General features: G+C 47.0%; 17 non-coding genes and 1 pseudogene across 17 annotated transcripts; all 18 read right to left on the reverse strand.

The window, feature by feature from the left end:
- Nucleotides 1-459: 459 nt before the first annotated feature.
- LOC142260100 (U2 spliceosomal RNA) lies at nucleotides 460-650 on the reverse strand. The gene has a single exon (XR_012728429.1). It is a non-coding gene; the product is annotated as a U2 spliceosomal RNA (small nuclear RNA).
- Nucleotides 651-1767: 1117 nt separating this feature from the next.
- LOC142260113 (U2 spliceosomal RNA) lies at nucleotides 1768-1958 on the reverse strand. Its single transcript, XR_012728440.1, has one exon. It is a non-coding gene; the product is annotated as a U2 spliceosomal RNA (small nuclear RNA).
- A 1117-nt stretch (nucleotides 1959-3075) lies between these two features.
- On the reverse strand, nucleotides 3076-3266 carry LOC142260125 (U2 spliceosomal RNA). The gene has a single exon (XR_012728451.1). It is a non-coding gene; the product is annotated as a U2 spliceosomal RNA (small nuclear RNA).
- A 1117-nt stretch (nucleotides 3267-4383) lies between these two features.
- Nucleotides 4384-4574, reverse strand: LOC142260137 (U2 spliceosomal RNA). The gene has a single exon (XR_012728462.1). It is a non-coding gene; the product is annotated as a U2 spliceosomal RNA (small nuclear RNA).
- Nucleotides 4575-5691: 1117 nt separating this feature from the next.
- On the reverse strand, nucleotides 5692-5885 carry LOC142260296 (U2 spliceosomal RNA). Its single transcript, XR_012728603.1, has one exon. It is a non-coding gene; the product is annotated as a U2 spliceosomal RNA (small nuclear RNA).
- A 760-nt stretch (nucleotides 5886-6645) lies between these two features.
- On the reverse strand, nucleotides 6646-6812 carry LOC142260331 (U2 spliceosomal RNA; annotated as a pseudogene).
- A 1117-nt stretch (nucleotides 6813-7929) lies between these two features.
- On the reverse strand, nucleotides 7930-8120 carry LOC142260149 (U2 spliceosomal RNA). The gene has a single exon (XR_012728473.1). It is a non-coding gene; the product is annotated as a U2 spliceosomal RNA (small nuclear RNA).
- A 1117-nt stretch (nucleotides 8121-9237) lies between these two features.
- LOC142260163 (U2 spliceosomal RNA) lies at nucleotides 9238-9428 on the reverse strand. The gene has a single exon (XR_012728485.1). It is a non-coding gene; the product is annotated as a U2 spliceosomal RNA (small nuclear RNA).
- Nucleotides 9429-10545: 1117 nt separating this feature from the next.
- LOC142260175 (U2 spliceosomal RNA) lies at nucleotides 10546-10736 on the reverse strand. The gene has a single exon (XR_012728496.1). It is a non-coding gene; the product is annotated as a U2 spliceosomal RNA (small nuclear RNA).
- Nucleotides 10737-11853: 1117 nt separating this feature from the next.
- Nucleotides 11854-12044, reverse strand: LOC142260187 (U2 spliceosomal RNA). Its single transcript, XR_012728507.1, has one exon. It is a non-coding gene; the product is annotated as a U2 spliceosomal RNA (small nuclear RNA).
- Nucleotides 12045-13161: 1117 nt separating this feature from the next.
- LOC142260199 (U2 spliceosomal RNA) lies at nucleotides 13162-13352 on the reverse strand. Its single transcript, XR_012728518.1, has one exon. It is a non-coding gene; the product is annotated as a U2 spliceosomal RNA (small nuclear RNA).
- A 1117-nt stretch (nucleotides 13353-14469) lies between these two features.
- LOC142260211 (U2 spliceosomal RNA) lies at nucleotides 14470-14660 on the reverse strand. The gene has a single exon (XR_012728529.1). It is a non-coding gene; the product is annotated as a U2 spliceosomal RNA (small nuclear RNA).
- Nucleotides 14661-15777: 1117 nt separating this feature from the next.
- Nucleotides 15778-15968, reverse strand: LOC142260223 (U2 spliceosomal RNA). The gene has a single exon (XR_012728540.1). It is a non-coding gene; the product is annotated as a U2 spliceosomal RNA (small nuclear RNA).
- Nucleotides 15969-17085: 1117 nt separating this feature from the next.
- On the reverse strand, nucleotides 17086-17276 carry LOC142260235 (U2 spliceosomal RNA). Its single transcript, XR_012728551.1, has one exon. It is a non-coding gene; the product is annotated as a U2 spliceosomal RNA (small nuclear RNA).
- A 1117-nt stretch (nucleotides 17277-18393) lies between these two features.
- LOC142260247 (U2 spliceosomal RNA) lies at nucleotides 18394-18584 on the reverse strand. Its single transcript, XR_012728562.1, has one exon. It is a non-coding gene; the product is annotated as a U2 spliceosomal RNA (small nuclear RNA).
- Nucleotides 18585-19701: 1117 nt separating this feature from the next.
- On the reverse strand, nucleotides 19702-19892 carry LOC142260259 (U2 spliceosomal RNA). The gene has a single exon (XR_012728573.1). It is a non-coding gene; the product is annotated as a U2 spliceosomal RNA (small nuclear RNA).
- Nucleotides 19893-21008: 1116 nt separating this feature from the next.
- On the reverse strand, nucleotides 21009-21199 carry LOC142260263 (U2 spliceosomal RNA). Its single transcript, XR_012728576.1, has one exon. It is a non-coding gene; the product is annotated as a U2 spliceosomal RNA (small nuclear RNA).
- Nucleotides 21200-22316: 1117 nt separating this feature from the next.
- LOC142260240 (U2 spliceosomal RNA) lies at nucleotides 22317-22507 on the reverse strand. The gene has a single exon (XR_012728555.1). It is a non-coding gene; the product is annotated as a U2 spliceosomal RNA (small nuclear RNA).
- Nucleotides 22508-23169: the final 662 nt, after the last annotated feature.

Below are 23169 nucleotides of genomic sequence, written 5' to 3' on the forward strand. Positions count from 1 at the left end.
CAAAGGTTAGAGAGGGGCTTTCTCAGAGGGCTTTTTACAGTTTGTCTATTCCCAATTAGCCGGTTTAGTATACTTAATGAAAGTACTAATTCTTTCATAGGCCGCCCATTCTTAGTATTTGACGTTCAGGTAACAACAGGTAACTTTATTTGGAGTGGAAGCAGAGAGATAACACCAGATGCCAATTGTAGATCCTCTCACACCTGTGGTCACTGCAGCATCTGACTCCACTTTGTCCAAAAGGGATCTATTCCATTCAATTACACATGATCTAGATTAGACTGACAACAAGATACTGCACGGGACATAGCAGAGTTGGTGAAGTTGAGTGGTGATGAGTTTGCTATTTGGATGAATAAAGCAAGTAAAAAGTGTGTTAGATAAAAATTCATTTCAATTCGCTAATCGGGCTAATATGAATCAGGTGAATCGAGTTCTGCTTTTGGAAACTGGGTTAAGAAGGGGTGCACCGTTCCTGGAGGTACTGCAATACCAGGTCAATGCGTGGAGTGGACAGAGCAAGCTCTTTTTCCATCTCCCTGTTCTAAAAATCCATTTAATATATGGTCCCCAGATAGGGGACGTATCAGATATTAAACTGATAAGAACAGATACTACACTTGATCTTAGCCAAAAGGCCGAGAAGCGATAACCAGAATTGGTTTGGGCCTCGAGTGGCACCCTGGCCTATGCCGGACACATCTTAGGGAGAGAGAGCGAGAGGGAGACAAACCCACGCCTACACAAGACATTTTGTCACCCAAGCCAACCCTTGAAAAGGCTGCTTTGCAGAGCAAAAACAAGAAGAATGGTGCGTTTTGCAGCCGCCGCCCACTGCAATGAATCTGAATAACTCCTCCTTTAGGGCGCAAGCAACTCCCCTCCCCCTTGCAGTCTTTCCAATTCACGATACAAAAAGACGGACAGGACAGGTTGCCTGACTTTCCGTCACTGCCACCCTTTGCCATCCTTACCCGTAGAAAGCCCTTTCATCATCCCCAAACCCTAATCTTTTCCCTTTCCTTCCCAGCCCCCAAACCCTGCCCTCTGTACCTTTCTCACCACCCGCTTCCCTTCTCCTGTCATCCCCCTACCACCCGGGAAAAAAAGAGATTGCCCCCTCCTTCCACTAGCCCACCCTCCCACCCAAAGAACAACTTCTTCTGCGCAGCTTGTTTTCTAGGCAGCAGCGCTATTGTGATGTCATCGGGGGGCATTGTGACAAGCCGCCAGTGTTCCGTCTCTTCATGTTGTGCACTGTTCAAACCGAAAATACATCAACAGGCAGGCTACAGAAAAGCTTACTAACAAAGGTTAGAGAGGGGCTTTCTCAGAGGGCTTTTTACAGTTTGTCTATTCCCAATTAGCCGGTTTAGTATACTTAATGAAAGTACTAATTCTTTCATAGGCCGCCCATTCTTAGTATTTGACGTTCAGGTAACAACAGGTAACTTTATTTGGAGTGGAAGCAGAGAGATAACACCAGATGCCAATTGTAGATCCTCTCACACCTGTGGTCACTGCAGCATCTGACTCCACTTTGTCCAAAAGGGATCTATTCCATTCAATTACACATGATCTAGATTAGACTGACAACAAGATACTGCACGGGACATAGCAGAGTTGGTGAAGTTGAGTGGTGATGAGTTTGCTATTTGGATGAATAAAGCAAGTAAAAAGTGTGTTAGATAAAAATTCATTTCAATTCGCTAATCGGGCTAATATGAATCAGGTGAATCGAGTTCTGCTTTTGGAAACTGGGTTAAGAAGGGGTGCACCGTTCCTGGAGGTACTGCAATACCAGGTCAATGCGTGGAGTGGACAGAGCAAGCTCTTTTTCCATCTCCCTGTTCTAAAAATCCATTTAATATATGGTCCCCAGATAGGGGACGTATCAGATATTAAACTGATAAGAACAGATACTACACTTGATCTTAGCCAAAAGGCCGAGAAGCGATAACCAGAATTGGTTTGGGCCTCGAGTGGCACCCTGGCCTATGCCGGACACATCTTAGGGAGAGAGAGCGAGAGGGAGACAAACCCACGCCTACACAAGACATTTTGTCACCCAAGCCAACCCTTGAAAAGGCTGCTTTGCAGAGCAAAAACAAGAAGAATGGTGCGTTTTGCAGCCGCCGCCCACTGCAATGAATCTGAATAACTCCTCCTTTAGGGCGCAAGCAACTCCCCTCCCCCTTGCAGTCTTTCCAATTCACGATACAAAAAGACGGACAGGACAGGTTGCCTGACTTTCCGTCACTGCCACCCTTTGCCATCCTTACCCGTAGAAAGCCCTTTCATCATCCCCAAACCCTAATCTTTTCCCTTTCCTTCCCAGCCCCCAAACCCTGCCCTCTGTACCTTTCTCACCACCCGCTTCCCTTCTCCTGTCATCCCCCTACCACCCGGGAAAAAAAGAGATTGCCCCCTCCTTCCACTAGCCCACCCTCCCACCCAAAGAACAACTTCTTCTGCGCAGCTTGTTTTCTAGGCAGCAGCGCTATTGTGATGTCATCGGGGGGCATTGTGACAAGCCGCCAGTGTTCCGTCTCTTCATGTTGTGCACTGTTCAAACCGAAAATACATCAACAGGCAGGCTACAGAAAAGCTTACTAACAAAGGTTAGAGAGGGGCTTTCTCAGAGGGCTTTTTACAGTTTGTCTATTCCCAATTAGCCGGTTTAGTATACTTAATGAAAGTACTAATTCTTTCATAGGCCGCCCATTCTTAGTATTTGACGTTCAGGTAACAACAGGTAACTTTATTTGGAGTGGAAGCAGAGAGATAACACCAGATGCCAATTGTAGATCCTCTCACACCTGTGGTCACTGCAGCATCTGACTCCACTTTGTCCAAAAGGGATCTATTCCATTCAATTACACATGATCTAGATTAGACTGACAACAAGATACTGCACGGGACATAGCAGAGTTGGTGAAGTTGAGTGGTGATGAGTTTGCTATTTGGATGAATAAAGCAAGTAAAAAGTGTGTTAGATAAAAATTCATTTCAATTCGCTAATCGGGCTAATATGAATCAGGTGAATCGAGTTCTGCTTTTGGAAACTGGGTTAAGAAGGGGTGCACCGTTCCTGGAGGTACTGCAATACCAGGTCAATGCGTGGAGTGGACAGAGCAAGCTCTTTTTCCATCTCCCTGTTCTAAAAATCCATTTAATATATGGTCCCCAGATAGGGGACGTATCAGATATTAAACTGATAAGAACAGATACTACACTTGATCTTAGCCAAAAGGCCGAGAAGCGATAACCAGAATTGGTTTGGGCCTCGAGTGGCACCCTGGCCTATGCCGGACACATCTTAGGGAGAGAGAGCGAGAGGGAGACAAACCCACGCCTACACAAGACATTTTGTCACCCAAGCCAACCCTTGAAAAGGCTGCTTTGCAGAGCAAAAACAAGAAGAATGGTGCGTTTTGCAGCCGCCGCCCACTGCAATGAATCTGAATAACTCCTCCTTTAGGGCGCAAGCAACTCCCCTCCCCCTTGCAGTCTTTCCAATTCACGATACAAAAAGACGGACAGGACAGGTTGCCTGACTTTCCGTCACTGCCACCCTTTGCCATCCTTACCCGTAGAAAGCCCTTTCATCATCCCCAAACCCTAATCTTTTCCCTTTCCTTCCCAGCCCCCAAACCCTGCCCTCTGTACCTTTCTCACCACCCGCTTCCCTTCTCCTGTCATCCCCCTACCACCCGGGAAAAAAAGAGATTGCCCCCTCCTTCCACTAGCCCACCCTCCCACCCAAAGAACAACTTCTTCTGCGCAGCTTGTTTTCTAGGCAGCAGCGCTATTGTGATGTCATCGGGGGGCATTGTGACAAGCCGCCAGTGTTCCGTCTCTTCATGTTGTGCACTGTTCAAACCGAAAATACATCAACAGGCAGGCTACAGAAAAGCTTACTAACAAAGGTTAGAGAGGGGCTTTCTCAGAGGGCTTTTTACAGTTTGTCTATTCCCAATTAGCCGGTTTAGTATACTTAATGAAAGTACTAATTCTTTCATAGGCCGCCCATTCTTAGTATTTGACGTTCAGGTAACAACAGGTAACTTTATTTGGAGTGGAAGCAGAGAGATAACACCAGATGCCAATTGTAGATCCTCTCACACCTGTGGTCACTGCAGCATCTGACTCCACTTTGTCCAAAAGGGATCTATTCCATTCAATTACACATGATCTAGATTAGACTGACAACAAGATACTGCACGGGACATAGCAGAGTTGGTGAAGTTGAGTGGTGATGAGTTTGCTATTTGGATGAATAAAGCAAGTAAAAAGTGTGTTAGATAAAAATTCATTTCAATTCGCTAATCGGGCTAATATGAATCAGGTGAATCGAGTTCTGCTTTTGGAAACTGGGTTAAGAAGGGGTGCACCGTTCCTGGAGGTACTGCAATACCAGGTCAATGCGTGGAGTGGACAGAGCAAGCTCTTTTTCCATCTCCCTGTTCTAAAAATCCATTTAATATATGGTCCCCAGATAGGGGACGTATCAGATATTAAACTGATAAGAACAGATACTACACTTGATCTTAGCCAAAAGGCCGAGAAGCGATAACCAGAATTGGTTTGGGCCTCGAGTGGCACCCTGGCCTATGCCGGACACATCTTAGGGAGAGAGAGCGAGAGGGAGACAAACCCACGCCTACACAAGACATTTTGTCACCCAAGCCAACCCTTGAAAAGGCTGCTTTGCAGAGCAAAAACAAGAAGAATGGTGCGTTTTGCAGCCGCCGCCCACTGCAATGAATCTGAATAACTCCTCCTTTAGGGCGCAAGCAACTCCCCTCCCCCTTGCAGTCTTTCCAATTCACGATACAAAAAGACGGACAGGACAGGTTGCCTGACTTTCCGTCACTGCCACCCTTTGCCATCCTTACCCGTAGAAAGCCCTTTCATCATCCCCAAACCCTAATCTTTTCCCTTTCCTTCCCAGCCCCCAAACCCTGCCCTCTGTACCTTTCTCACCACCCGCTTCCCTTCTCCTGTCATCCCCCTACCACCCGGGAAAAAAAGAGATTGCCCCCTCCTTCCACTAGCCCACCCTCCCACCCAAAGAACAACTTCTTCTGCGCAGCTTGTTTTCTAGGCAGCAGCGCTATTGTGATGTCATCGGGGGGCATTGTGACAAGCCGCCAGTGTTCCGTCTCTTCATGTTGTGCACTGTTCAAACCGAAAATACATCAACAGGCAGGCTACAGAAAAGCTTACTAACAAAGGTTAGAGAGGGGCTTTCTCAGAGGGCTTTTTACAGTTTGTCTATTCCCAATTAGCCGGTTTAGTATACTTAATGAAAGTACTAATTCTTTCATAGGCCGCCCATTCTTAGTATTTGACGTTCAGGTAACAACAGGTAACTTTATTTGGAGTGGAAGCAGAGAGATAACACCAGATGCCAATTGTAGATCCTCTCACACCTGTGGTCACTGCAGCATCTGACTCCACTTTGTCCAAAAGGGATCTATTCCATTCAATTACACATGATCTAGATTAGACTGACAACAAGATACTGCACGGGACATAGCAGAGTTGGTGAAGTTGAGTGGTGATGAGTTTGCTATTTGGATGAATAAAGCAAGTAAAAAGTGTGTTAGATAAAAATTCATTTCAATTCGCTAATCGGGCTAATATGAATCAGGTGAATCGAGTTCTGCTTTTGGAAACTGGGTTAAGAAGGGGTACACCGTTCCTGGAGGTACTGCAATACCAGGTCAATGCGTGGAGTGGACAGAGCAAGCTCTTTTTCCATCTCCCTGTTCTAAAAATCCATTTAATATATGGTCCCCAGATAGGGGACGTATCAGATATTAAACTGATAAGAACAGATTGATTTAATGAAGCTTTCCAAAGCACCGCAAAAAATGCATGACCAAAGTCACACCAAAAACAGTGCAAAGGCTAGGATTCGTGTGGACCCCTCCGTGAGGAGAGGGTCCCCAAAAATCAACCCCGTCCCTCCGAGCCAGAAGGCCACAGCAAGGGTCAGGGATCTTCGGTGCTCCCCCAAGCCGAAGCCTGGTTGAGCCTTGTCGTTGCTCCCAGCGTCCACCCAGGCATCTTACCCAAGTGGAGTAGAGAGCTACTAGTTGTTGGTTTCGCAGCCGAAACTGCCCGGACCGTCAACCGGTGTTGGTTTCTCAGCCCAAGGCTAACCGGACCTCCAACCGGGTGTTGGTTTCTCAGCCGAAGCTGACCCGGACCTCCAACCGGGTGTTGGTTTCTCAGCCGAAGCTGACCCGGACCTCCAACCGGGTGTTGGTTTCTCAGCCGAAGCTGACCCGGACCTCCAACCGGGTGTTGGTTTCTCAGCCAAAGCTGACCCAGACCTCCAACCGGGTGTTGGTTTCTCAGCCCAAAGCTGAACGGACCTCCGACCATGATTATAAAAATTTCCCTTCCTAGCCAGAAGGCCGGGATAGAGCAATATGCTCAGAAAGTATGAAAAGGCAAGGTACGGTGTGCTACAGAGCCTAAGGCTCGCCGGGGTCCCAAGCCAGCAAGCTCAGACTCACTCCAGGGTCGTCAATCCTGGGGCACATTGCACCATAGCCCCCACACTTACTCAGTCTAATAGCCTCGATCCTGGTAGGGCCATGGTTTCCTCTAGATGGATATACTATCCTCCCAAAGTACTAACAAGCGCAACCTTCCAGTGTGCATTGCATCATTGTACTAAGGTGGCCGGAGCCTTAAACCACCTTTTCGAACGATACTACACTTGATCTTAGCCAAAAGGCCGAGAAGCGATAACCAGAATACTACACTTGATCTTAGCCAAAAGGCCGAGAAGCGATAACCAGAATTGGTTTGGGCCTCGAGTGGCACCCTGGCCTATGCCGGACACATCTTAGGGAGAGAGAGCGAGAGGGAGACAAACCCACGCCTACACAAGACATTTTGTCACCCAAGCCAACCCTTGAAAAGGCTGCTTTGCAGAGCAAAAACAAGAAGAATGGTGCGTTTTGCAGCCGCCGCCCACTGCAATGAATCTGAATAACTCCTCCTTTAGGGCGCAAGCAACTCCCCTCCCCCTTGCAGTCTTTCCAATTCACGATACAAAAAGACGGACAGGACAGGTTGCCTGACTTTCCGTCACTGCCACCCTTTGCCATCCTTACCCGTAGAAAGCCCTTTCATCATCCCCAAACCCTAATCTTTTCCCTTTCCTTCCCAGCCCCCAAACCCTGCCCTCTGTACCTTTCTCACCACCCGCTTCCCTTCTCCTGTCATCCCCCTACCACCCGGGAAAAAAAGAGATTGCCCCCTCCTTCCACTAGCCCACCCTCCCACCCAAAGAACAACTTCTTCTGCGCAGCTTGTTTTCTAGGCAGCAGCGCTATTGTGATGTCATCGGGGGGCATTGTGACAAGCCGCCAGTGTTCCGTCTCTTCATGTTGTGCACTGTTCAAACCGAAAATACATCAACAGGCAGGCTACAGAAAAGCTTACTAACAAAGGTTAGAGAGGGGCTTTCTCAGAGGGCTTTTTACAGTTTGTCTATTCCCAATTAGCCGGTTTAGTATACTTAATGAAAGTACTAATTCTTTCATAGGCCGCCCATTCTTAGTATTTGACGTTCAGGTAACAACAGGTAACTTTATTTGGAGTGGAAGCAGAGAGATAACACCAGATGCCAATTGTAGATCCTCTCACACCTGTGGTCACTGCAGCATCTGACTCCACTTTGTCCAAAAGGGATCTATTCCATTCAATTACACATGATCTAGATTAGACTGACAACAAGATACTGCACGGGACATAGCAGAGTTGGTGAAGTTGAGTGGTGATGAGTTTGCTATTTGGATGAATAAAGCAAGTAAAAAGTGTGTTAGATAAAAATTCATTTCAATTCGCTAATCGGGCTAATATGAATCAGGTGAATCGAGTTCTGCTTTTGGAAACTGGGTTAAGAAGGGGTGCACCGTTCCTGGAGGTACTGCAATACCAGGTCAATGCGTGGAGTGGACAGAGCAAGCTCTTTTTCCATCTCCCTGTTCTAAAAATCCATTTAATATATGGTCCCCAGATAGGGGACGTATCAGATATTAAACTGATAAGAACAGATACTACACTTGATCTTAGCCAAAAGGCCGAGAAGCGATAACCAGAATTGGTTTGGGCCTCGAGTGGCACCCTGGCCTATGCCGGACACATCTTAGGGAGAGAGAGCGAGAGGGAGACAAACCCACGCCTACACAAGACATTTTGTCACCCAAGCCAACCCTTGAAAAGGCTGCTTTGCAGAGCAAAAACAAGAAGAATGGTGCGTTTTGCAGCCGCCGCCCACTGCAATGAATCTGAATAACTCCTCCTTTAGGGCGCAAGCAACTCCCCTCCCCCTTGCAGTCTTTCCAATTCACGATACAAAAAGACGGACAGGACAGGTTGCCTGACTTTCCGTCACTGCCACCCTTTGCCATCCTTACCCGTAGAAAGCCCTTTCATCATCCCCAAACCCTAATCTTTTCCCTTTCCTTCCCAGCCCCCAAACCCTGCCCTCTGTACCTTTCTCACCACCCGCTTCCCTTCTCCTGTCATCCCCCTACCACCCGGGAAAAAAAGAGATTGCCCCCTCCTTCCACTAGCCCACCCTCCCACCCAAAGAACAACTTCTTCTGCGCAGCTTGTTTTCTAGGCAGCAGCGCTATTGTGATGTCATCGGGGGGCATTGTGACAAGCCGCCAGTGTTCCGTCTCTTCATGTTGTGCACTGTTCAAACCGAAAATACATCAACAGGCAGGCTACAGAAAAGCTTACTAACAAAGGTTAGAGAGGGGCTTTCTCAGAGGGCTTTTTACAGTTTGTCTATTCCCAATTAGCCGGTTTAGTATACTTAATGAAAGTACTAATTCTTTCATAGGCCGCCCATTCTTAGTATTTGACGTTCAGGTAACAACAGGTAACTTTATTTGGAGTGGAAGCAGAGAGATAACACCAGATGCCAATTGTAGATCCTCTCACACCTGTGGTCACTGCAGCATCTGACTCCACTTTGTCCAAAAGGGATCTATTCCATTCAATTACACATGATCTAGATTAGACTGCCAACAAGATACTGCACGGGACATAGCAGAGTTGGTGAAGTTGAGTGGTGATGAGTTTGCTATTTGGATGAATAAAGCAAGTAAAAAGTGTGTTAGATAAAAATTCATTTCAATTCGCTAATCGGGCTAATATGAATCAGGTGAATCGAGTTCTGCTTTTGGAAACTGGGTTAAGAAGGGGTGCACCGTTCCTGGAGGTACTGCAATACCAGGTCAATGCGTGGAGTGGACAGAGCAAGCTCTTTTTCCATCTCCCTGTTCTAAAAATCCATTTAATATATGGTCCCCAGATAGGGGACGTATCAGATATTAAACTGATAAGAACAGATACTACACTTGATCTTAGCCAAAAGGCCGAGAAGCGATAACCAGAATTGGTTTGGGCCTCGAGTGGCACCCTGGCCTATGCCGGACACATCTTAGGGAGAGAGAGCGAGAGGGAGACAAACCCACGCCTACACAAGACATTTTGTCACCCAAGCCAACCCTTGAAAAGGCTGCTTTGCAGAGCAAAAACAAGAAGAATGGTGCGTTTTGCAGCTGCCGCCCACTGCAATGAATCTGAATAACTCCTCCTTTAGGGCGCAAGCAACTCCCCTCCCCCTTGCAGTCTTTCCAATTCACGATACAAAAAGACGGACAGGACAGGTTGCCTGACTTTCCGTCACTGCCACCCTTTGCCATCCTTACCCGTAGAAAGCCCTTTCATCATCCCCAAACCCTAATCTTTTCCCTTTCCTTCCCAGCCCCCAAACCCTGCCCTCTGTACCTTTCTCACCACCCGCTTCCCTTCTCCTGTCATCCCCCTACCACCCGGGAAAAAAAGAGATTGCCCCCTCCTTCCACTAGCCCACCCTCCCACCCAAAGAACAACTTCTTCTGCGCAGCTTGTTTTCTAGGCAGCAGCGCTATTGTGATGTCATCGGGGGGCATTGTGACAAGCCGCCAGTGTTCCGTCTCTTCATGTTGTGCACTGTTCAAACCGAAAATACATCAACAGGCAGGCTACAGAAAAGCTTACTAACAAAGGTTAGAGAGGGGCTTTCTCAGAGGGCTTTTTACAGTTTGTCTATTCCCAATTAGCCGGTTTAGTATACTTAATGAAAGTACTAATTCTTTCATAGGCCGCCCATTCTTAGTATTTGACGTTCAGGTAACAACAGGTAACTTTATTTGGAGTGGAAGCAGAGAGATAACACCAGATGCCAATTGTAGATCCTCTCACACCTGTGGTCACTGCAGCATCTGACTCCACTTTGTCCAAAAGGGATCTATTCCATTCAATTACACATGATCTAGATTAGACTGACAACAAGATACTGCACGGGACATAGCAGAGTTGGTGAAGTTGAGTGGTGATGAGTTTGCTATTTGGATGAATAAAGCAAGTAAAAAGTGTGTTAGATAAAAATTCATTTCAATTCGCTAATCGGGCTAATATGAATCAGGTGAATCGAGTTCTGCTTTTGGAAACTGGGTTAAGAAGGGGTGCACCGTTCCTGGAGGTACTGCAATACCAGGTCAATGCGTGGAGTGGACAGAGCAAGCTCTTTTTCCATCTCCCTGTTCTAAAAATCCATTTAATATATGGTCCCCAGATAGGGGACGTATCAGATATTAAACTGATAAGAACAGATACTACACTTGATCTTAGCCAAAAGGCCGAGAAGCGATAACCAGAATTGGTTTGGGCCTCGAGTGGCACCCTGGCCTATGCCGGACACATCTTAGGGAGAGAGAGCGAGAGGGAGACAAACCCACGCCTACACAAGACATTTTGTCACCCAAGCCAACCCTTGAAAAGGCTGCTTTGCAGAGCAAAAACAAGAAGAATGGTGCGTTTTGCAGCCGCCGCCCACTGCAATGAATCTGAATAACTCCTCCTTTAGGGCGCAAGCAACTCCCCTCCCCCTTGCAGTCTTTCCAATTCACGATACAAAAAGACGGACAGGACAGGTTGCCTGACTTTCCGTCACTGCCACCCTTTGCCATCCTTACCCGTAGAAAGCCCTTTCATCATCCCCAAACCCTAATCTTTTCCCTTTCCTTCCCAGCCCCCAAACCCTGCCCTCTGTACCTTTCTCACCACCCGCTTCCCTTCTCCTGTCATCCCCCTACCACCCGGGAAAAAAAGAGATTGCCCCCTCCTTCCACTAGCCCACCCTCCCACCCAAAGAACAACTTCTTCTGCGCAGCTTGTTTTCTAGGCAGCAGCGCTATTGTGATGTCATCGGGGGGCATTGTGACAAGCCGCCAGTGTTCCGTCTCTTCATGTTGTGCACTGTTCAAACCGAAAATACATCAACAGGCAGGCTACAGAAAAGCTTACTAACAAAGGTTAGAGAGGGGCTTTCTCAGAGGGCTTTTTACAGTTTGTCTATTCCCAATTAGCCGGTTTAGTATACTTAATGAAAGTACTAATTCTTTCATAGGCCGCCCATTCTTAGTATTTGACGTTCAGGTAACAACAGGTAACTTTATTTGGAGTGGAAGCAGAGAGATAACACCAGATGCCAATTGTAGATCCTCTCACACCTGTGGTCACTGCAGCATCTGACTCCACTTTGTCCAAAAGGGATCTATTCCATTCAATTACACATGATCTAGATTAGACTGCCAACAAGATACTGCACGGGACATAGCAGAGTTGGTGAAGTTGAGTGGTGATGAGTTTGCTATTTGGATGAATAAAGCAAGTAAAAAGTGTGTTAGATAAAAATTCATTTCAATTCGCTAATCGGGCTAATATGAATCAGGTGAATCGAGTTCTGCTTTTGGAAACTGGGTTAAGAAGGGGTGCACCGTTCCTGGAGGTACTGCAATACCAGGTCAATGCGTGGAGTGGACAGAGCAAGCTCTTTTTCCATCTCCCTGTTCTAAAAATCCATTTAATATATGGTCCCCAGATAGGGGACGTATCAGATATTAAACTGATAAGAACAGATACTACACTTGATCTTAGCCAAAAGGCCGAGAAGCGATAACCAGAATTGGTTTGGGCCTCGAGTGGCACCCTGGCCTATGCCGGACACATCTTAGGGAGAGAGAGCGAGAGGGAGACAAACCCACGCCTACACAAGACATTTTGTCACCCAAGCCAACCCTTGAAAAGGCTGCTTTGCAGAGCAAAAACAAGAAGAATGGTGCGTTTTGCAGCTGCCGCCCACTGCAATGAATCTGAATAACTCCTCCTTTAGGGCGCAAGCAACTCCCCTCCCCCTTGCAGTCTTTCCAATTCACGATACAAAAAGACGGACAGGACAGGTTGCCTGACTTTCCGTCACTGCCACCCTTTGCCATCCTTACCCGTAGAAAGCCCTTTCATCATCCCCAAACCCTAATCTTTTCCCTTTCCTTCCCAGCCCCCAAACCCTGCCCTCTGTACCTTTCTCACCACCCGCTTCCCTTCTCCTGTCATCCCCCTACCACCCGGGAAAAAAAGAGATTGCCCCCTCCTTCCACTAGCCCACCCTCCCACCCAAAGAACAACTTCTTCTGCGCAGCTTGTTTTCTAGGCAGCAGCGCTATTGTGATGTCATCGGGGGGCATTGTGACAAGCCGCCAGTGTTCCGTCTCTTCATGTTGTGCACTGTTCAAACCGAAAATACATCAACAGGCAGGCTACAGAAAAGCTTACTAACAAAGGTTAGAGAGGGGCTTTCTCAGAGGGCTTTTTACAGTTTGTCTATTCCCAATTAGCCGGTTTAGTATACTTAATGAAAGTACTAATTCTTTCATAGGCCGCCCATTCTTAGTATTTGACGTTCAGGTAACAACAGGTAACTTTATTTGGAGTGGAAGCAGAGAGATAACACCAGATGCCAATTGTAGATCCTCTCACACCTGTGGTCACTGCAGCATCTGACTCCACTTTGTCCAAAAGGGATCTATTCCATTCAATTACACATGATCTAGATTAGACTGACAACAAGATACTGCACGGGACATAGCAGAGTTGGTGAAGTTGAGTGGTGATGAGTTTGCTATTTGGATGAATAAAGCAAGTAAAAAGTGTGTTAGATAAAAATTCATTTCAATTCGCTAATCGGGCTAATATGAATCAGGTGAATCGAGTTCTGCTTTTGGAAACTGGGTTAAGAAGGGGTGCACCGTTCCTGGAGGTACTGCAATACCAGGTCAATGCGTGGAGTGGACAGAGCAAGCTCTTTTTCCATCTCCCTGTTCTAAAAATCCATTTAATATATGGTCCCCAGATAGGGGACGTATCAGATATTAAACTGATAAGAACAGATACTACACTTGATCTTAGCCAAAAGGCCGAGAAGCGATAACCAGAATTGGTTTGGGCCTCGAGTGGCACCCTGGCCTATGCCGGACACATCTTAGGGAGAGAGAGCGAGAGGGAGACAAACCCACGCCTACACAAGACATTTTGTCACCCAAGCCAACCCTTGAAAAGGCTGCTTTGCAGAGCAAAAACAAGAAGAATGGTGCGTTTTGCAGCCGCCGCCCACTGCAATGAATCTGAATAACTCCTCCTTTAGGGCGCAAGCAACTCCCCTCCCCCTTGCAGTCTTTCCAATTCACGATACAAAAAGACGGACAGGACAGGTTGCCTGACTTTCCGTCACTGCCACCCTTTGCCATCCTTACCCGTAGAAAGCCCTTTCATCATCCCCAAACCCTAATCTTTTCCCTTTCCTTCCCAGCCCCCAAACCCTGCCCTCTGTACCTTTCTCACCACCCGCTTCCCTTCTCCTGTCATCCCCCTACCACCCGGGAAAAAAAGAGATTGCCCCCTCCTTCCACTAGCCCACCCTCCCACCCAAAGAACAACTTCTTCTGCGCAGCTTGTTTTCTAGGCAGCAGCGCTATTGTGATGTCATCGGGGGGCATTGTGACAAGCCGCCAGTGTTCCGTCTCTTCATGTTGTGCACTGTTCAAACCGAAAATACATCAACAGGCAGGCTACAGAAAAGCTTACTAACAAAGGTTAGAGAGGGGCTTTCTCAGAGGGCTTTTTACAGTTTGTCTATTCCCAATTAGCCGGTTTAGTATACTTAATGAAAGTACTAATTCTTTCATAGGCCGCCCATTCTTAGTATTTGACGTTCAGGTAACAACAGGTAACTTTATTTGGAGTGGAAGCAGAGAGATAACACCAGATGCCAATTGTAGATCCTCTCACACCTGTGGTCACTGCAGCATCTGACTCCACTTTGTCCAAAAGGGATCTATTCCATTCAATTACACATGATCTAGATTAGACTGACAACAAGATACTGCACGGGACATAGCAGAGTTGGTGAAGTTGAGTGGTGATGAGTTTGCTATTTGGATGAATAAAGCAAGTAAAAAGTGTGTTAGATAAAAATTCATTTCAATTCGCTAATCGGGCTAATATGAATCAGGTGAATCGAGTTCTGCTTTTGGAAACTGGGTTAAGAAGGGGTGCACCGTTCCTGGAGGTACTGCAATACCAGGTCAATGCGTGGAGTGGACAGAGCAAGCTCTTTTTCCATCTCCCTGTTCTAAAAATCCATTTAATATATGGTCCCCAGATAGGGGACGTATCAGATATTAAACTGATAAGAACAGATACTACACTTGATCTTAGCCAAAAGGCCGAGAAGCGATAACCAGAATTGGTTTGGGCCTCGAGTGGCACCCTGGCCTATGCCGGACACATCTTAGGGAGAGAGAGCGAGAGGGAGACAAACCCACGCCTACACAAGACATTTTGTCACCCAAGCCAACCCTTGAAAAGGCTGCTTTGCAGAGCAAAAACAAGAAGAATGGTGCGTTTTGCAGCCGCCGCCCACTGCAATGAATCTGAATAACTCCTCCTTTAGGGCGCAAGCAACTCCCCTCCCCCTTGCAGTCTTTCCAATTCACGATACAAAAAGACGGACAGGACAGGTTGCCTGACTTTCCGTCACTGCCACCCTTTGCCATCCTTACCCGTAGAAAGCCCTTTCATCATCCCCAAACCCTAATCTTTTCCCTTTCCTTCCCAGCCCCCAAACCCTGCCCTCTGTACCTTTCTCACCACCCGCTTCCCTTCTCCTGTCATCCCCCTACCACCCGGGAAAAAAAGAGATTGCCCCCTCCTTCCACTAGCCCACCCTCCCACCCAAAGAACAACTTCTTCTGCGCAGCTTGTTTTCTAGGCAGCAGCGCTATTGTGATGTCATCGGGGGGCATTGTGACAAGCCGCCAGTGTTCCGTCTCTTCATGTTGTGCACTGTTCAAACCGAAAATACATCAACAGGCAGGCTACAGAAAAGCTTACTAACAAAGGTTAGAGAGGGGCTTTCTCAGAGGGCTTTTTACAGTTTGTCTATTCCCAATTAGCCGGTTTAGTATACTTAATGAAAGTACTAATTCTTTCATAGGCCGCCCATTCTTAGTATTTGACGTTCAGGTAACAACAGGTAACTTTATTTGGAGTGGAAGCAGAGAGATAACACCAGATGCCAATTGTAGATCCTCTCACACCTGTGGTCACTGCAGCATCTGACTCCACTTTGTCCAAAAGGGATCTATTCCATTCAATTACACATGATCTAGATTAGACTGACAACAAGATACTGCACGGGACATAGCAGAGTTGGTGAAGTTGAGTGGTGATGAGTTTGCTATTTGGATGAATAAAGCAAGTAAAAAGTGTGTTAGATAAAAATTCATTTCAATTCGCTAATCGGGCTAATATGAATCAGGTGAATCGAGTTCTGCTTTTGGAAACTGGGTTAAGAAGGGGTGCACCGTTCCTGGAGGTACTGCAATACCAGGTCAATGCGTGGAGTGGACAGAGCAAGCTCTTTTTCCATCTCCCTGTTCTAAAAATCCATTTAATATATGGTCCCCAGATAGGGGACGTATCAGATATTAAACTGATAAGAACAGATACTACACTTGATCTTAGCCAAAAGGCCGAGAAGCGATAACCAGAATTGGTTTGGGCCTCGAGTGGCACCCTGGCCTATGCCGGACACATCTTAGGGAGAGAGAGCGAGAGGGAGACAAACCCACGCCTACACAAGACATTTTGTCACCCAAGCCAACCCTTGAAAAGGCTGCTTTGCAGAGCAAAAACAAGAAGAATGGTGCGTTTTGCAGCCGCCGCCCACTGCAATGAATCTGAATAACTCCTCCTTTAGGGCGCAAGCAACTCCCCTCCCCCTTGCAGTCTTTCCAATTCACGATACAAAAAGACGGACAGGACAGGTTGCCTGACTTTCCGTCACTGCCACCCTTTGCCATCCTTACCCGTAGAAAGCCCTTTCATCATCCCCAAACCCTAATCTTTTCCCTTTCCTTCCCAGCCCCCAAACCCTGCCCTCTGTACCTTTCTCACCACCCGCTTCCCTTCTCCTGTCATCCCCCTACCACCCGGGAAAAAAAGAGATTGCCCCCTCCTTCCACTAGCCCACCCTCCCACCCAAAGAACAACTTCTTCTGCGCAGCTTGTTTTCTAGGCAGCAGCGCTATTGTGATGTCATCGGGGGGCATTGTGACAAGCCGCCAGTGTTCCGTCTCTTCATGTTGTGCACTGTTCAAACCGAAAATACATCAACAGGCAGGCTACAGAAAAGCTTACTAACAAAGGTTAGAGAGGGGCTTTCTCAGAGGGCTTTTTACAGTTTGTCTATTCCCAATTAGCCGGTTTAGTATACTTAATGAAAGTACTAATTCTTTCATAGGCCGCCCATTCTTAGTATTTGACGTTCAGGTAACAACAGGTAACTTTATTTGGAGTGGAAGCAGAGAGATAACACCAGATGCCAATTGTAGATCCTCTCACACCTGTGGTCACTGCAGCATCTGACTCCACTTTGTCCAAAAGGGATCTATTCCATTCAATTACACATGATCTAGATTAGACTGACAACAAGATACTGCACGGGACATAGCAGAGTTGGTGAAGTTGAGTGGTGATGAGTTTGCTATTTGGATGAATAAAGCAAGTAAAAAGTGTGTTAGATAAAAATTCATTTCAATTCGCTAATCGGGCTAATATGAATCAGGTGAATCGAGTTCTGCTTTTGGAAACTGGGTTAAGAAGGGGTGCACCGTTCCTGGAGGTACTGCAATACCAGGTCAATGCGTGGAGTGGACAGAGCAAGCTCTTTTTCCATCTCCCTGTTCTAAAAATCCATTTAATATATGGTCCCCAGATAGGGGACGTATCAGATATTAAACTGATAAGAACAGATACTACACTTGATCTTAGCCAAAAGGCCGAGAAGCGATAACCAGAATTGGTTTGGGCCTCGAGTGGCACCCTGGCCTATGCCGGACACATCTTAGGGAGAGAGAGCGAGAGGGAGACAAACCCACGCCTACACAAGACATTTTGTCACCCAAGCCAACCCTTGAAAAGGCTGCTTTGCAGAGCAAAAACAAGAAGAATGGTGCGTTTTGCAGCCGCCGCCCACTGCAATGAATCTGAATAACTCCTCCTTTAGGGCGCAAGCAACTCCCCTCCCCCTTGCAGTCTTTCCAATTCACGATACAAAAAGACGGACAGGACAGGTTGCCTGACTTTCCGTCACTGCCACCCTTTGCCATCCTTACCCGTAGAAAGCCCTTTCATCATCCCCAAACCCTAATCTTTTCCCTTTCCTTCCCAGCCCCCAAACCCTGCCCTCTGTACCTTTCTCACCACCCGCTTCCCTTCTCCTGTCATCCCCCTACCACCCGGGAAAAAAAGAGATTGCCCCCTCCTTCCACTAGCCCACCCTCCCACCCAAAGAACAACTTCTTCTGCGCAGCTTGTTTTCTAGGCAGCAGCGCTATTGTGATGTCATCGGGGGGCATTGTGACAAGCCGCCAGTGTTCCGTCTCTTCATGTTGTGCACTGTTCAAACCGAAAATACATCAACAGGCAGGCTACAGAAAAGCTTACTAACAAAGGTTAGAGAGGGGCTTTCTCAGAGGGCTTTTTACAGTTTGTCTATTCCCAATTAGCCGGTTTAGTATACTTAATGAAAGTACTAATTCTTTCATAGGCCGCCCATTCTTAGTATTTGACGTTCAGGTAACAACAGGTAACTTTATTTGGAGTGGAAGCAGAGAGATAACACCAGATGCCAATTGTAGATCCTCTCACACCTGTGGTCACTGCAGCATCTGACTCCACTTTGTCCAAAAGGGATCTATTCCATTCAATTACACATGATCTAGATTAGACTGACAACAAGATACTGCACGGGACATAGCAGAGTTGGTGAAGTTGAGTGGTGATGAGTTTGCTATTTGGATGAATAAAGCAAGTAAAAAGTGTGTTAGATAAAAATTCATTTCAATTCGCTAATCGGGCTAATATGAATCAGGTGAATCGAGTTCTGCTTTTGGAAACTGGGTTAAGAAGGGGTGCACCGTTCCTGGAGGTACTGCAATACCAGGTCAATGCGTGGAGTGGACAGAGCAAGCTCTTTTTCCATCTCCCTGTTCTAAAAATCCATTTAATATATGGTCCCCAGATAGGGGACGTATCAGATATTAAACTGATAAGAACAGATACTACACTTGATCTTAGCCAAAAGGCCGAGAAGCGATAACCAGAATTGGTTTGGGCCTCGAGTGGCACCCTGGCCTATGCCGGACACATCTTAGGGAGAGAGAGCGAGAGGGAGACAAACCCACGCCTACACAAGACATTTTGTCACCCAAGCCAACCCTTGAAAAGGCTGCTTTGCAGAGCAAAAACAAGAAGAATGGTGCGTTTTGCAGCCGCCGCCCACTGCAATGAATCTGAATAACTCCTCCTTTAGGGCGCAAGCAACTCCCCTCCCCCTTGCAGTCTTTCCAATTCACGATACAAAAAGACGGACAGGACAGGTTGCCTGACTTTCCGTCACTGCCACCCTTTGCCATCCTTACCCGTAGAAAGCCCTTTCATCATCCCCAAACCCTAATCTTTTCCCTTTCCTTCCCAGCCCCCAAACCCTGCCCTCTGTACCTTTCTCACCACCCGCTTCCCTTCTCCTGTCATCCCCCTACCACCCGGGAAAAAAAGAGATTGCCCCCTCCTTCCACTAGCCCACCCTCCCACCCAAAGAACAACTTCTTCTGCGCAGCTTGTTTTCTAGGCAGCAGCGCTATTGTGATGTCATCGGGGGGCATTGTGACAAGCCGCCAGTGTTCCGTCTCTTCATGTTGTGCACTGTTCAAACCGAAAATACATCAACAGGCAGGCTACAGAAAAGCTTACTAACAAAGGTTAGAGAGGGGCTTTCTCAGAGGGCTTTTTACAGTTTGTCTATTCCCAATTAGCCGGTTTAGTATACTTAATGAAAGTACTAATTCTTTCATAGGCCGCCCATTCTTAGTATTTGACGTTCAGGTAACAACAGGTAACTTTATTTGGAGTGGAAGCAGAGAGATAACACCAGATGCCAATTGTAGATCCTCTCACACCTGTGGTCACTGCAGCATCTGACTCCACTTTGTCCAAAAGGGATCTATTCCATTCAATTACACATGATCTAGATTAGACTGACAACAAGATACTGCACGGGACATAGCAGAGTTGGTGAAGTTGAGTGGTGATGAGTTTGCTATTTGGATGAATAAAGCAAGTAAAAAGTGTGTTAGATAAAAATTCATTTCAATTCGCTAATCGGGCTAATATGAATCAGGTGAATCGAGTTCTGCTTTTGGAAACTGGGTTAAGAAGGGGTGCACCGTTCCTGGAGGTACTGCAATACCAGGTCAATGCGTGGAGTGGACAGAGCAAGCTCTTTTTCCATCTCCCTGTTCTAAAAATCCATTTAATATATGGTCCCCAGATAGGGGACGTATCAGATATTAAACTGATAAGAACAGATACTACACTTGATCTTAGCCAAAAGGCCGAGAAGCGATAACCAGAATTGGTTTGGGCCTCGAGTGGCACCCTGGCCTATGCCGGACACATCTTAGGGAGAGAGAGCGAGAGGGAGACAAACCCACGCCTACACAAGACATTTTGTCACCCAAGCCAACCCTTGAAAAGGCTGCTTTGCAGAGCAAAAACAAGAAGAATGGTGCGTTTTGCAGCCGCCGCCCACTGCAATGAATCTGAATAACTCCTCCTTTAGGGCGCAAGCAACTCCCCTCCCCCTTGCAGTCTTTCCAATTCACGATACAAAAAGACGGACAGGACAGGTTGCCTGACTTTCCGTCACTGCCACCCTTTGCCATCCTTACCCGTAGAAAGCCCTTTCATCATCCCCAAACCCTAATCTTTTCCCTTTCCTTCCCAGCCCCCAAACCCTGCCCTCTGTACCTTTCTCACCACCCGCTTCCCTTCTCCTGTCATCCCCCTACCACCCGGGAAAAAAAGAGATTGCCCCCTCCTTCCACTAGCCCACCCTCCCACCCAAAGAACAACTTCTTCTGCGCAGCTTGTTTTCTAGGCAGCAGCGCTATTGTGATGTCAGCGGGGGCATTGTGACAAGCCGCCAGTGTTCCGTCTCTTCATGTTGTGCACTGTTCAAACCGAAAATACATCAACAGGCAGGCTACAGAAAAGCTTACTAACAAAGGTTAGAGAGGGGCTTTCTCAGAGGGCTTTTTACAGTTTGTCTATTCCCAATTAGCCGGTTTAGTATACTTAATGAAAGTACTAATTCTTTCATAGGCCGCCCATTCTTAGTATTTGACGTTCAGGTAACAACAGGTAACTTTATTTGGAGTGGAAGCAGAGAGATAACACCAGATGCCAATTGTAGATCCTCTCACACCTGTGGTCACTGCAGCATCTGACTCCACTTTGTCCAAAAGGGATCTATTCCATTCAATTACACATGATCTAGATTAGACTGACAACAAGATACTGCACGGGACATAGCAGAGTTGGTGAAGTTGAGTGGTGATGAGTTTGCTATTTGGATGAATAAAGCAAGTAAAAAGTGTGTTAGATAAAAATTCATTTCAATTCGCTAATCGGGCTAATATGAATCAGGTGAATCGAGTTCTGCTTTTGGAAACTGGGTTAAGAAGGGGTGCACCGTTCCTGGAGGTACTGCAATACCAGGTCAATGCGTGGAGTGGACAGAGCAAGCTCTTTTTCCATCTCCCTGTTCTAAAAATCCATTTAATATATGGTCCCCAGATAGGGGACGTATCAGATATTAAACTGATAAGAACAGATACTACACTAGATCTTAGCCAAAAGGCCGAGAAGCGATAACCAGAATTGGTTTGGGCCTCGAGTGGCACCCTGGCCTATGCCGGACACATCTTAGGGAGAGAGAGCGAGAGGGAGACAAACCCACGCCTACACAAGACATTTTGTCACCCAAGCCAACCCTTGAAAAGGCTGCTTTGCAGAGCAAAAACAAGAAGAATGGTGCGTTTTGCAGCCGCCGCCCACTGCAATGAATCTGAATAACTCCTCCTTTAGGGCGCAAGCAACTCCCCTCCCCCTTGCAGTCTTTCCAATTCACGATACAAAAAGACGGACAGGACAGGTTGCCTGACTTTCCGTCACTGCCACCCTTTGCCATCCTTACCCGTAGAAAGCCCTTTCATCATCCCCAAACCCTAATCTTTTCCCTTTCCTTCCCAGCCCCCAAACCCTGCCCTCTGTACCTTTCTCACCACCCGCTTCCCTTCTCCTGTCATCCCCCTACCACCCGGGAAAAAAAGAGATTGCCCCCTCCTTCCACTAGCCCACCCTCCCACCCAAAGAACAACTTCTTCTGCGCAGCTTGTTTTCTAGGCAGCAGCGCTATTGTGATGTCATCGGGGGGCATTGTGACAAGCCGCCAGTGTTCCGTCTCTTCATGTTGTGCACTGTTCAAACCGAAAATACATCAACAGGCAGGCTACAGAAAAGCTTACTAACAAAGGTTAGAGAGGGGCTTTCTCAGAGGGCTTTTTACAGTTTGTCTATTCCCAATTAGCCGGTTTAGTATACTTAATGAAAGTACTAATTCTTTCATAGGCCGCCCATTCTTAGTATTTGACGTTCAGGTAACAACAGGTAACTTTATTTGGAGTGGAAGCAGAGAGATAACACCAGATGCCAATTGTAGATCCTCTCACACCTGTGGTCACTGCAGCATCTGACTCCACTTTGTCCAAAAGGGATCTATTCCATTCAATTACACATGATCTAGATTAGACTGACAACAAGATACTGCACGGGACATAGCAGAGTTGGTGAAGTTGAGTGGTGATGAGTTTGCTATTTGGATGAATAAAGCAAGTAAAAAGTGTGTTAGATAAAAATTCATTTCAATTCGCTAATCGGGCTAATATGAATCAGGTGAATCGAGTTCTGCTTTTGGAAACTGGGTTAAGAAGGGGTGCACCGTTCCTGGAGGTACTGCAATACCAGGTCAATGCATGGAGTGGACAGAGCAAGCTCTTTTTCCATCTCCCTGTTCTAAAAATCCATTTAATATATGGTCCCCAGATAGGGGACGTATCAGATATTAAACTGATAAGAACAGATACTACACTTGATCTTAGCCAAAAGGCCGAGAAGCGATAACCAGAATTGGTTTGGGCCTCGAGTGGCACCCTGGCCTATGCCGGACACATCTTAGGGAGAGAGAGCGAGAGGGAGACAAACCCACGCCTACACAAGACATTTTGTCACCCAAGCCAACCCTTGAAAAGGCTGCTTTGCAGAGCAAAAACAAGAAGAATGGTGCGTTTTGCAGCCGCCGCCCACTGCAATGAATCTGAATAACTCCTCCTTTAGGGCGCAAGCAACTCCCCTCCCCCTTGCAGTCTTTCCAATTCACGATACAAAAAGACGGACAGGACAGGTTGCCTGACTTTCCGTCACTGCCACCCTTTGCCATCCTTACCCGTAGAAAGCCCTTTCATCATCCCCAAACCCTAATCTTTTCCCTTTCCTTCCCAGCCCCCAAACCCTGCCCTCTGTACCTTTCTCACCACCCGCTTCCCTTCTCCTGTCATCCCCCTACCACCCGGGAAAAAAAGAGATTGCCCCCTCCTTCCACTAGCCCACCCTCCCACCCAAAGAACAACTTCTTCTGCGCAGCTTGTTTTCTAGGCAGCAGCGCTATTGTGATGTCATCGGGGGGCATTGTGACAAGCCGCCAGTGTTCCGTCTCTTCATGTTGTGCACTGTTCAAACCGAAAATACATCAACAGGCAGGCTACAGAAAAGCTTACTAACAAA

Source organism: Anomaloglossus baeobatrachus (genome assembly GCF_048569485.1).
Source record: "Anomaloglossus baeobatrachus isolate aAnoBae1 chromosome 9 unlocalized genomic scaffold, aAnoBae1.hap1 SUPER_9_unloc_5, whole genome shotgun sequence".
NCBI classification, from domain to species: domain Eukaryota; kingdom Metazoa; phylum Chordata; class Amphibia; order Anura; family Aromobatidae; genus Anomaloglossus; species Anomaloglossus baeobatrachus.